Genomic DNA, 12208 nt, shown 5'->3' with positions numbered 1-12208 from the left:
CCTTTCTGTTTATTAACTGCCTCGTCTTCTGTAGCTGTTCCTCCTTGCTGCTGTCCTTTTGTCTTCTACTTTTATCACTTTTTGTGATCCCTTTTCCAATTTCCAACCTTAGTCTGCCAGAAGACCTGGAGTGGTGACACCTGGATGCAGAGGAGATCACACTGCTTATAAATCTGCACCTTGAGGAGGCCAAAAGTTTCTTCAGCAGCAGGAGGTAAGCCAGGACGGCTGGTGGGCGTGAGGAGCAGAGAGCAGTGCCACAGACATTTGAGAAGATGAAGGCAGAGTTCTTGAGGATGGAGACTTTGGGGCAGTATCATGGTCCTGTACAGAAAGCTTGACGTGGTCTTCAGGTGGGAACACAGCACCCAGCCAGCCGCCTGTTTGCTTTAGTCTGTGGACCTCTGGGGTCTGCACAGCAGAGACTGAAAACTCTTGACTTACCCTAAATTTCCTCTTTATGGACTTCCAGTGTGATAGGAATGGCACAAAAATTCAATATATCTGCTTTGCCGTAACTTTTTCAGCCTGCTGACTTTCCCAGGACTGCTTTCTGCTCAGTTGACTGGAACTTAATTACATGAGGCTTAATTTCAGTTGCTTGGCCAGCTTTATAAACTTGTATTCAAATGTGAACCACAAGGGCAGAATTTTGGGAGCCTCTTTGTCCTCTCACTTTGTGTTAGTTTACATGAAGAAGCCGTGCCTGTGAATCTCTGCTCTATGACACCTATTCCAAGTCAGTCTCCCTTCTGGAGAGACTTCCCAGGCTCTCAGCAGTCTAAAGGAGAGCACAAACTAACCCGTATGTTATAGTTTATGTTTTTGAAACTGCAAACAGTTGATATTTGTCTCCTGCTCATGCATTCTCTTGTAAATAAAATGTATTGAGACCAGAGATGGAGTTACACAGACTTTACGTCAGATGAGAATTTGTATTGACGTTTTACATGGAAGTGCTGTATTATCTGTACATTTCTCAAGTAGATCCTGCTAAGTTTAATTGTGACAAAAGAGAAGGGGGAGGGGAACCAAAGGAGGTGAATGTAGGAGAGAGGAGGTAAAAGGACACAGATGGGAAATGGTGGAATGTGTGTGATTCTGTGGTTACGCTGGCTATCAAAGCGTTATCTGAGAAGTCCTATGATCAGGGTTTACTGTCCTTCTGACTTCACCATTTGATTATAATCTGCTGCTGAGGTGATCAATCATAAATGGCCTCCAGACTTCATGGCATTTCTTCACTTTCTCTAGAAGATTTTTGCATCAGATTTTTCCCTCCTTAAGGTTGCTGTTAAGGCATGAAGAGTTTCGTGTTTCTGCTGGGGTTTACTTGTTTTTCTGGGTTACTAGTGTTGTTATTTAGCCAGAAAGTGTCCCACAGCAGTTCTTTGAGTCACACTTTCATCTGGCACATTGGGATGGTCAAGAATACCCTGTAAGCACCAATGGGCACCCACCTCCAACTCAGCAGATAGAAGCCCTCCAAAGAGCCAGCAAAAAGGGGGCTTTTTTAAACACCCCCGCACACTGGTGGGTGATCCTTACTGGGCTGGCAGCACGCTGCTCCTTTCCGCTGCAGAACGCGAGCCTGGCTCTGCAGCCCGGGTTTTGTGTCACAGCATGCAGAAGAAATCAGGTGCAAGACTTCTTTGGAATAGGTCATGGCCCTTCTTTCCTCTGCAGCCTGGGAACACCTTATTTACTTCCAAAGGGGCAAGTGTGGTGAGCAGCACCACTCCCTGGGGGCCGATCTTGCCTGGTCCGTGTGGCCATGCGGGAGAGGGCTGGCTGGTGTTTCTAGGAGCTCACCGACATATCTCCAAGGGCTGAGGGTTCAGCTGCTTCTGCGTGACAGAGGAGAGGAAATGACCTTCACCCAGCTGAGCAGGGAACAACAGGAAACCCTCACGGTCCCAAGCTCCTGCCGTTTCCCACCCCCCAGAATCCAGCGCTCAGGAACTGTTTTGACAAGCTGTCAGGGTTTTTGTCAGGGTTTAGCTGCCGCAGATATATTAGCAAAGTATGTTGATGATTCATGGCAAAACGGTGTACGCTGATTTAAGCGCTGGACCAGTCATTCTGTAATGGATTTGAGAATTCCCAATCAGACTGTATTTAGTTTTATCAAACAGGAAGCTGGCAGGGTGTGTTTTAATCAACTGATAGCATCGCTTGGCAATCGGCATCCAGGTGGTGAAAAGAGTATTTCTCCAAGACCAGCTTGCTAAGTTGCAAACAGCAACATCCACTCAGATCTTTCAGTTTTACCTCCCCTTTGGACTGTTCAGCCCGTTTCTTTCCCGAATTAAACTTTCAGCTGGAAAGGCAGGAAGATGCAGCACATCACCAGTACTGGGGTGGGGAATGGATGAGGCATAAGAGATTTGCCGCACCCTCCAGGAATCTGTATTGAAACAACCTCCTGGATATAGTGTAAAATCCCAGCACCATGCAAATTCAAGGATTAGATGCTGACACAAGTTTTTGAGACTCACATTCTGTAAGAAGAGTAAAGCTATAATGCAGGAACACACCAGGTGAGAAATGACCTTTTCCCCTTTGAGTCGGGTTGTATCCTGACCCATTATCTACTTTGTCAGCTAAGAGGTAGCCAGTGTTCTGACCTGCGCCAATACACATGAGGAAAGGTTTAAGGCTGGTTTCCTTTCCTGATGAAACATACCAGCCTTTTCATTACTTCTAGGAAAGACCAGCTCCTGCTGAGCATCTTCAGAGCACAAACCCTCAGGTGCCATAGCTGCCCTAACTGATTTCCAGCTCAGGATTTATTTTCTACCCCAGTCATTGAGTTATGCCGCCATCTCCACCCATTTAGCTGTACTCAAGCACAGAGTCAGACCTGGGGAGCGGGTTTGTTGTGCCTAGCTCCTCTGTAGTAGTTACTGTGCTTAGCAACCCACCTCCAATATAAACATATCTGCTACTCTCAGGAGCAGGCTTTGAAAAGCACCAGAAGGGATCACTCCCCCATAAGGATCTTTTCCAACATTGCAGAGCTGTTAGGACTTTCAGGGAGAAATTCTTCTCCCAGTTAAGCTTCCCGTCCAGAACAGTCCAGATTTCACTGCAGGCTGATGAGGCTCTGGTGCAATTCACTGTGATGGTCATGAACCCCCAATTTAAAATGGGTCTTGTCTGAACCGCTCTTGAGCTGTGCAGGTAAGGAGGGAGCTGGAGAGCAGCCATCCATCCATCCGTCCATCCATCCATCCATCTGTCCATCCATCAGCTGCCCAGAGAGAGCCATCTGGGATGTCCTTGCACGGGGGTCCCCAGGCGCCACACTGGGGAGTGGCTCACTGGGCTGCACCTGAACTGTATCATCCTGTCGGTTTGAAACTGGTCAGACATTTGGGGCCCTCAGAAGGGGCTGATGTGTGAATGGATGTAAAATCACCATGCTCACAAAAAATAATAAAAATGAAAGCAAGGCAGAAGTACCAGAGAGGAATGATTCAGTGGGAAATTGAGCTCTTGAAATGGCGTTGCAAATCCTGTGTGAGAGAAGGTGTATATAAGGGCCAGATCCTGGTTTGTCCAGATGAGTTGAAGATATGATGAAGATTAACAATCCACCCTGTAATTTAAGGGAATATTTTATCTTCCATCTTTGATATTGTCTGCTGCCCATTACATGAAAATCAGAGAAACCAAAGGGGTTGCCCGTCTCCAATGTCACGTCCACGTGAGCACTTCACCAGTGCCACCCGGCGCAAGGCGTGAAGTTACGGTTGCCAGTGTCAGAAGCACCAGAAGGACATGTGAGAGCAAGGTGGAAAAAGTCTTCCATGTTCTCTCCCTGGACTGGAAAGCATATGATTTCCATAGGGTCATTTTCTGTGTAAATGTTCATATTTGTATGTTTTACAAATTAAAATAAAAACATATATTGCTGACTTATCCGATAATTTCATTTTAAATCCAGACAATTAACATATCTGAACTTTGTCATAGAGCGTAAGTGAGAAAAATCCCCCAGCCGGATGCGAAGAGCCTAATCTTGGCTTCCCCACCAATGTTTCATAGGTTTGAGTTCATTTATTACCATGTGCGCTCACTTTTATAAAATCCCTGCTGGTGGAATAACCTGATTGCCGAGAGCAGCTCCAGGGACAGGAGGCCACATTATAACGTCCCACGTTATGTGTCATTCAGACAACGTCTCCCAAATCATAAAACCTATGGAAAGGGAATGGCGCTTGACTAGCAGATTCCTCCTCGGGATCCTCCTCCTTTTCCTTGTTACGATCACCTTTTTTCCCCAGCAGCGTTTCCTCTCCGTGCTGCCCGAGCCCAGCGGACAGGCAGCATCTCCATTCCGGACAGAAAGAGCCTCTGACGTTCATCTCTCCTCGCTCCACCCGACTGCCGCGTCCCATCTCACGCTCCCTCCTATAGAGTGGTCTTTTTCCTTCTTTGTGCTCTCATTTATATCACCTCGCTAGCTATATTTTGTGCCTATGGATGCTGCTGTGCGAACTGGAGCCACAGACCTGAGGCAGCTGACAAAATATCTGGAAAAAAGCCTTTTTCAGAGCAGCCCTTTCCCTGGTCTGAATCACCGCATTTCTGGCCAGAAATTGGTGCTGACGTCAGGCCGGGACTGAGCCTCTCCAGCAGCACCGCTGCCAGCCCATGGGCCTGTGGCGGTACTTTCTTGTTTGGGGGGGGGGGTTGTTTGTTTGGTGGGGTTTTTGTTTGTTTGGGTTTTGGTTTTTTTTGTGTGTGTTGTTGTTGTTTTTTTTTTCCAGAAGTTTTAGGGATTTTGGTAAAGACTTCAAGGAAGGGTTATATGGTCTTAAAACATTTCATTGGTCCATTTGTGTCCACCCAGTCAGAAGTCAATTTTTCAGATTCCTTCCCTATCCTCATGGCAACTTGCTGGTTACTGCAGGAGTTTGCCAGCAGCTCGCTTGAAACACCAGTTTCAAGGTAGCAAAAACTTGCAGCTTGCGTAAATCTCAGTGTGCAAATCCTTGGGTCCTTTGAGTGAAAATGGAGATGGAAGATAACCCTGTAGCTCTAGATATTATTTTGACATTCAAATGTGAGGCCAGGACCTCAATCCCGCGTTGTCCAGTTGACCACAAGGACCATAATCACTTCCATTTTCTGTGGTAAATCTGTTCTGGCCTGCCCCTTCCACTGCGTATTTCTTTGTATAGGAATTGTGCATCACACTATCTGGTCCGATTAATACCAGGTTATTGTGCCTACTGGTGCACTTCCAACACAACTTTGCAACAGGAAAATAATGCCGGCGTTTTAAAGCACTGAGGATAGCAGAACAAAAAGGACAACATCTGGACTAAATGAGTTCTGACAATTTCTCGTTTCCATTTATTCAGAAAAAAATTGTAATTGAGGCTTAAAAACGAAAGAAAGAAAAGCCCTCCACGACTTTAAGTGTAAAATCCATTTTAGTAGCAGGAAGCTGTTATATGGTTAGAGCAGTTATTTTTATTGTCTGTCTGGGTATAGTTTTTAACTGCAGGCACAGAATAAATCAATAGTGTCATAAAGCTCCTCTCACCCTCTGCCCTTTCTAAAGGGACATTGTTCAGTGTCTGCCTGGATGCGACAGACACGCTGCTTTCATGCACAGGATCACGCCTCGACGGATGTGCTAAGGGAGAGCTCAAAGTGCGACACATATTTACCTATATCTCTTTGTCCATATAATCTCAGAGTCACCAGATTAAAAGCAAAGTAAAACACAGACTCACACACAAAAATGCTCAGAAGTTCTTCATCAGAAGGGGGGTGGGTTATTCAGGCATTCTCTTGCAAATGATCTTTACAATGTATTTGTCCATTCATAGATCTTTTCAGCTGACATATTTCCAAGACTGTCCAAGAAGAGAAAGCATGTGGTGATTCATGGCATACTTACCACAACTCAAATTGGCTGTATTCTGTGCCTTAATACAGCGAGGAAAGACGTAGCAGGATCTGACTGTAGAAGCTGAAGCTGGATAAGATGGGCCTGCAAGTGTGCCTTTTAATAGCAAGAGTAGTCACCGGCTGCAAGAGCTGCCTGACGAATGTGGTGGATTTAGCATTAATTTCAGTCTCTAAATCAAGAGTGAGTGTCTTTCTAAAGATGTGCAATAGCTTCAGCAGAAGTTGTGGCTTCGATGCTGAAATGAGGGGGTGAAGCTGTGTTACATAGGAAACAAAACCAGATGATTATGATGGTCCTTTTCAGCCTCACTAATCCATTAAATCCTGGTTTGGGGCCTTTCACACATTGGGGTTTAAAGCAGCCTCTTAGGTTTTCTGGATGGTTTCTGCAGGCGATACACGTTCCAGAGCCGGGTCTGACAAACTCCATCTAAATGGGTGTCTGGAACTAACACACTTTATAATTTATATATGAATTGCTGCCTCTGAATGCAGCTCTGGATCCATTTCCCCATGCAGCTGAGTTCACTTTGTCTGCTCTGTGCAGTAGGGATTTTCCTTTACAAAGCAGATACATATTAGAGAGAGAGAGCTGACCTGAAACATGCACCATGCACTGCTGGATACCCCACGGATAGTCACCCCAGCATGGAGAAGTAAACCTTTATGGAACAAATTCTTAAGAGATTTATTGTCAGCAGTGCACATTGTCGAGTGAATTCATCGCTCCTCTCCTTGCTTGTGCATTGCAGTTTCCCCAGGTTGGCACTTGTGACAAAAGCATGAGAACTGCACTTGTGCTGCAAGTGGGAGGTGGAGACAGAGAAAATCTGTGCTCTGTCTGTGGGACTCTGTGCCGAGACAGCTCTATTTTCACATCCAGTCACAAGCCAATTGCTATTACTGCGGCATTTGTTTTGAGGACAGCTCTCAAGAAATGGAATTGGAGTTTGGATTTAGTAAGATTAAAGAAAGCAACCCAAAAAATCGTGCAGGTGGTTTCTGAAGGCAGCGCTGCTCACGTGTGGCCCAGTGCTCTGCAGGCAGAGCGCCCACAGGAGCTCGCGCGCTCCTTGGTGAGCGTGGAATTTGTTTACTGTGAATAACATTCATCCCGGTAACCTATTCTTTGTTTTTCTTCTCTCTGTAAAATGCTTAGCGCTGGATTTTGATGTCTATAAATACTGATGTGGATTTCCCTTCCTTCCCTCCCCACACCCCACTCACTGCTGGCTCCTTCCCTCCGCCTCTCCGTCCCCGCAGCGCCAGCTCGGTCACGTTGGCCCCCTCGGCTCCCTGCAGGACATGGGCACTTGGGAATGGGAATAACAAATAACAAACCAGACCCCAGTGTGTAAAAAAAAACCCACGTGAACTTCCCGGATTCTCAAACTTTTTCATAAATAGCCAGCGGCTGCCTGAATAGCAGCAGCAGTAATAATAAATTACAGTAAATATCTTGCTGCCATAAGTGACAGCAAACCAAACCCACTGCTGTTCAGAAGTGAATTGGAGAAAATATTTCTTAATCCCTTTTTGTATTATTCAGTCAACTGCAATGATTTATAGCACTCTGAAGAAGTTGCTGTACGGAGTTGTTTCTTAATCATCCGCCTTAGCATCTTGCTATTATCCGTGTGTGTCAGTGCTTTGGGGAGGCTGTGGCGCTGCTTGCTGCAGTAGTTTTAGCACCAGCTGCTGCCTCGGTTCATGGTGGCTGCACATGGGCTGGGGGCCGGGCTGGGCCTGATCCCTCTGGGAATAAACTCATTTAGTACGGGAGATCCCTCAGCCATTCTCTGGGACCCCGTGGCCTTTGGGGACAAATCTGCTCTTAGGAGTAGATGGTCCAAAATAGGAGAGCAGTGCTCAGCTGTTGCTGAGCGGGGATCAGCCCTGTCACGGTGCCGTGGATGAAGGTGTTGCCCCAGAAACCATCTGGTTTGAGCTGATTTGGCTGTAAATAATCCACGTCCAGTGGACGTGGGGGACTTTGGTGCTGGCGCGCATCAGATGGATGTTCTGCAGACAAGTCTGTCCCCCCGTTGGTCTGCAAGCACGCTCAGTATCAGTGCAGGAAAATGAAATGGGGGGGATATATTAAACGGGGAACACAGTATCAATTGCTGCTGTCTTTGTCAACTTATTACCAAAGATTTATACACGATGCAGTGAGGACTGCTCAGTGACACATTTTAATTTAATTAAATTTCCTGTTGGTTTGATGTCTGATCAATCTGATCAATCAATAATGTTAATGTTTTTGCAATTTAGAGATTAAAGCTTGGATGAGCGGATATTGAAATACTCTCACATGCAGCTGCCTGGGAATATCGTCTTCTGCTTCCATTTCTCAGAAAACCTGATTTGGGCAAGGATGCATCCCGGGGCTTGCCATGTACCTACACCAAGCCCGAAAGCTCTGCCCCATGCTGGCAGAGGGCGAGGGAGCTGCGCAGCAGCATCACTCCTTCAGGAGACAGAATTGCATGGAGCCAAGGTCTGGGTTTGTGCAAAATCTGTATAGCTCTGTATATTTTCTCTCTGATGTGCAGTATAGGAGGAAGCTTGAAGAATGGGGTATTGCTGATGTGACACCTCCCTTCGCTATGTGTTCCTCGTTCTAGATGTTGCATCTGGGGTTTTGAATCTAATGGCCACCGAGGCATCTGTCTTCTGCAGGTCCTCTAGTCCCCTTTAGATCCCCCTCTGTGCTCTGGCCACCACAGCCCCCTGCAGCAATGAGTTTAACTGCTGCTTTCCAAGCCACCATCCAGGGACAACAGGATCCTGGGCTGGAGCCGAGTTTAACACTTGTAGCTCCTTGCCTGCCTAGATTTCTCACAGCTGAGCTAATTGTGCTCCACCCTTCTCAGGCTGTGAAGATAAAGAGATGCTGTAGCATGTCCACAGAACCCTTTTTTTCCTCTTACTGCTTTGTTTCGTTAGTGCCTCAGATATTTCACTAGTGAGGTCAGGAGAGGCTTTAACTTATTCAGGGGAGTTATTCTACGCTGACTTTTCCATGATGCCTTGGGGTCTTACACAGCCCTTTAAATACTTACAATTCATGGAAAGAAAGTAATCCACGTTTTTTAACTTGTAAAAGTGTGAACCCAAATTTCATCTCGGTTGTAGCCATGGCCATAGTGTCAATAAGTCAAACTAATTTGTTAGATCTTAACGCCATCGGAACTTGGACAGTGAGAACTCCCAGCCTGGGTCTGAGGTCTGCGAGCTCCGACATCCGGCTCTGCTTTCCAGGTCTGTGCCAGGACTGGCTCTATGCTGCATGGGGTGTGGGGTGCTTATGTGCTTGTTGTATTTAGGAGAGCCTTAAAAGGGCCATTTTCTTACCCAGTTTATTTGAAAATCTGTAAAATCTATATGGGCCCATTCTCTTAAGGATACTCTACTGGCTGTTTGCTGTGTACCTATCCCTCAGACAACCCCAAAGTAGTTCACAGAGGGAAGAAGGGAGAGCGAAAGAGAAAAAAGGAGGGGGGAAAAAAGAGCAGCTCATTTTCCACTTTAGCACAGACACCTGAGGGGTCGCAGTCAGCAGCTTTTTGACAGTACAAGAGCTTGGTAACTTAAAACAGGAAGCAAAAGAAATACCATGACCAAATAACTTTGCCTTGACCTCCTCATAAGAGAGTCAATGACTTTAAAGTAAACTGGAACTCCTTGCTGTAATTTATTTTGATTTTGGTTGCTCCTTACCTCATTAGAACAGCAATATTCAGAAATGTGCCAAAAGATTTAGGCAGGCTGTAGGATGCAATGTAGCTGATTTTTGGGGAATGGCAGTATTGAAATACGCTATACTGCAGGGTTTCTTCCACTGAAACACACCCTGTGCGCTGGGGTTTGTTTCTTCTTCTGTTGTAAGCCCCACTAGACACCCCCTGGTTGAGGTGAGAGGGCAGCCTGCCCCCCGTGGCTGTGGGGGATCAGTGTGTGTGTACATGCACAAATGCGGGGAAGGCAGGGAGAAAGGGGTATCTGTTCCTGGAACAGAGTGAGGGAAGTAACCTACTGCCAAACTAATGATTTTTATACCAAATCAACCTTTTAATGCTTAAGCTTTGATATATAATGCTCTCCAAGGCTGTTTTTCATAGGTAGGACTACTGTAAGCTTGTCCAGCTTGCCGAGAGATAGTTGACAATGCTTTCCTTCCTCCCCCCGCCTGGGCTGGATGCAGTAGGTACCCTCCGTGGCGCACAGCGCTGCGTGCAGAGCTCGAACTGACGACCCCCCGCTCCAGCATGGGGAAAAGCACGACAAGGTAGTGTTAAAATGGGCAGTCGTGGCTGTTAGGGATCTGCAGTGCCCTCCACATGAGAAAGTAAAGCCCTCGATTTTTGATGCACGTTGTTTGCAGCAGCCTGTGCTGCTCGCAGCATCTCCCAGCAGCAGCTGAGATACGGCTCCACTGGCTCACGTCTTTGCTGGTTCCAGCTTGGCTATTTCACAGGCAAAAAAGCATGATAAGTCCTGAGAAAATGGTGTCCCGGGGAGCAGCCCAAGCTTTTGCCACATTTGACTCTCGAGTGTTTGTGATCCAGAATTCCCTTTGTTGTTCAACATGCCGCCTTGCTCACTGTGGCACACTGGATCAGGACCTGGCCAGTTTGCTTGTTTGGGAGGTTTAACCTGTAAGGAAGGTGAGAATACAGAGCAAAGCCACCCTGTGAGTCCCACAATCCTGATCCTGCAATGACATTCATATAGATGACATCTCCAGACTACTTTTTAGAGTTGTTCTTCTTACCCTGAAGAGTAAATTCCTATAGGAAAGTACTTTGTTACATGATTGGTGAGCGCTGTTACTCACACGCTAGTAGAATAACTGTAGGTGGACTTCTACAACGTTCAGCAGCAAGCAGCCATGCTGAAGCCACGAATGAGACTTTTCTTGCTGGTGCTGATACAGCCTGACCTATAACAGAGCCACATGGTTTGTTGTCTTGCATCCATCTTGTTTCCATGCAGTGTGTTGAACAAGAAATAACAGATTTCTACTTGCAGTGTTTAGACTCAAGTCATGTTGTTTCAGCAGCTGCAGGAATGTTCAGTAATTCATGCATGTGTAGAATCAGGGTGGCTTCTGGCCTAACTTGGACACCCTTCCCTCAACTTCAGCTGTCCAGAAATTAGCCAACTCCTCCATGCCAGTCATCCAGGATGCCTCCATTTTTGGGTGGGCTGAATCACCCTGTTGAGGTAGCTTGTTCTCCTTGTTGACTGCAAGTTAAGTTGGATTTGGTGCTTAATCTTTAGGTCATTTAAAAAATACAATCAGAGTTTTTCTGCAGCTTTCACTACAAAGGTGCTCCCCCCTGACTGTGCCTCGGGTGTGGAGTACTGTTGGGTATCAGCTTTGGCATGGAAATGGACTCAGTCCAACAGGTGGCTGGTCCAGGATCTTGTCACACATTTTCCCTAAGTAATTAAAACCAGAGGAGCACAGAAACAAAGGCATGAGCCTCCTGTAAATATAATGTAAATAAAAAATGACTGAAGCCCGTGTTGGTGCCACTCTGATAGCGGAGTAGAATCGGGCCCTTTTCATCCCTTGTAAAGCATCCCTCAGGGATGCTGAGCAAGCCTTAGAGGGAGAAAGCTCCTTTACCCTTTACCATATTCAGCATGAGAGAAGATCTTATACAGTACAAATATTCAAGTATGTCCTAGTCAGCAAATTAGAATCCAGAGTATTTCTTTTATACCATGATTTACTAGCTCTGTTTCAGGCCACAGTGTACCTGTGCCGGGTGCACAGCAACATTTAGCACTTTAATGCTAGCTGCAAGTAGCCGAAGCCATTACGTGTAGGGCAAAGCAAGTCAAAGCCCTTTGCAACCATCTATAATGTTTGAAGGGAAGCACATGTTTTTAAACTTTGTTTGGTAGCTGCCATTTGTGTCCTGACAGTCATTGCGTTTGTGATTATGCCCTCAAAACTAAAGTTTGGAGGTGCTCTGAGCTGCCTGCCGAGGCCGCCGTCGGGCTGGGGCACCTTTGATCATTATACCTTCAAAAACTGGGAGAGATGAAAGCAAAAATGAACCCGTGGAGAAAGCCCCAGCAGAGCAGTCTTCAAGTCCTGTTAAGAAATGCTCAAAAGACCAAAGGTTGGTGGTTAGGTTCCGACCAGGAACCTCAAAGTGATATGGGCGATGGAGAAAAATGGCCAGTTTCTCTAAGGGAAAGAAATGCTCTGGTTTCCACAGTAGTGCAAGGAATCTGGACTTCCTAGGTGGAAGGGAAATAA

The 12208-nt window shown here is 46.3% G+C and overlaps 1 protein-coding gene across 2 annotated transcripts in view; it reads left to right on the top strand.

Moving 5' to 3' along the window:
* The window catches only part of MAF (MAF bZIP transcription factor), a 185642-nt gene that overhangs the window by 60599 nt on the left and 112835 nt on the right, over positions 1-12208 (top strand). Inside the window, exon 3 of one of the 2 annotated variants that reach the window (XM_082063120.1) lies at positions 113-827. The exons of the other annotated variant lie outside the window; for it this stretch is intronic. The gene's annotated coding sequence lies outside the window, so the exon portion shown is untranslated. Of the gene's footprint in view, positions 1-112; positions 828-12208 lie in introns of those variants that run through there. 2 annotated transcript variants of the gene reach the window in all.

This window comes from Streptopelia decaocto (genome assembly GCF_964273445.1).
Source record: "Streptopelia decaocto genome assembly, chromosome: 11".
In the NCBI taxonomy this organism is placed as follows: Eukaryota; Metazoa; Chordata; class Aves; order Columbiformes; family Columbidae; genus Streptopelia; species Streptopelia decaocto.
Note: the sequence above shows the minus strand (reverse complement) of the source record. Positions and strands in the feature narration are given on the sequence as shown.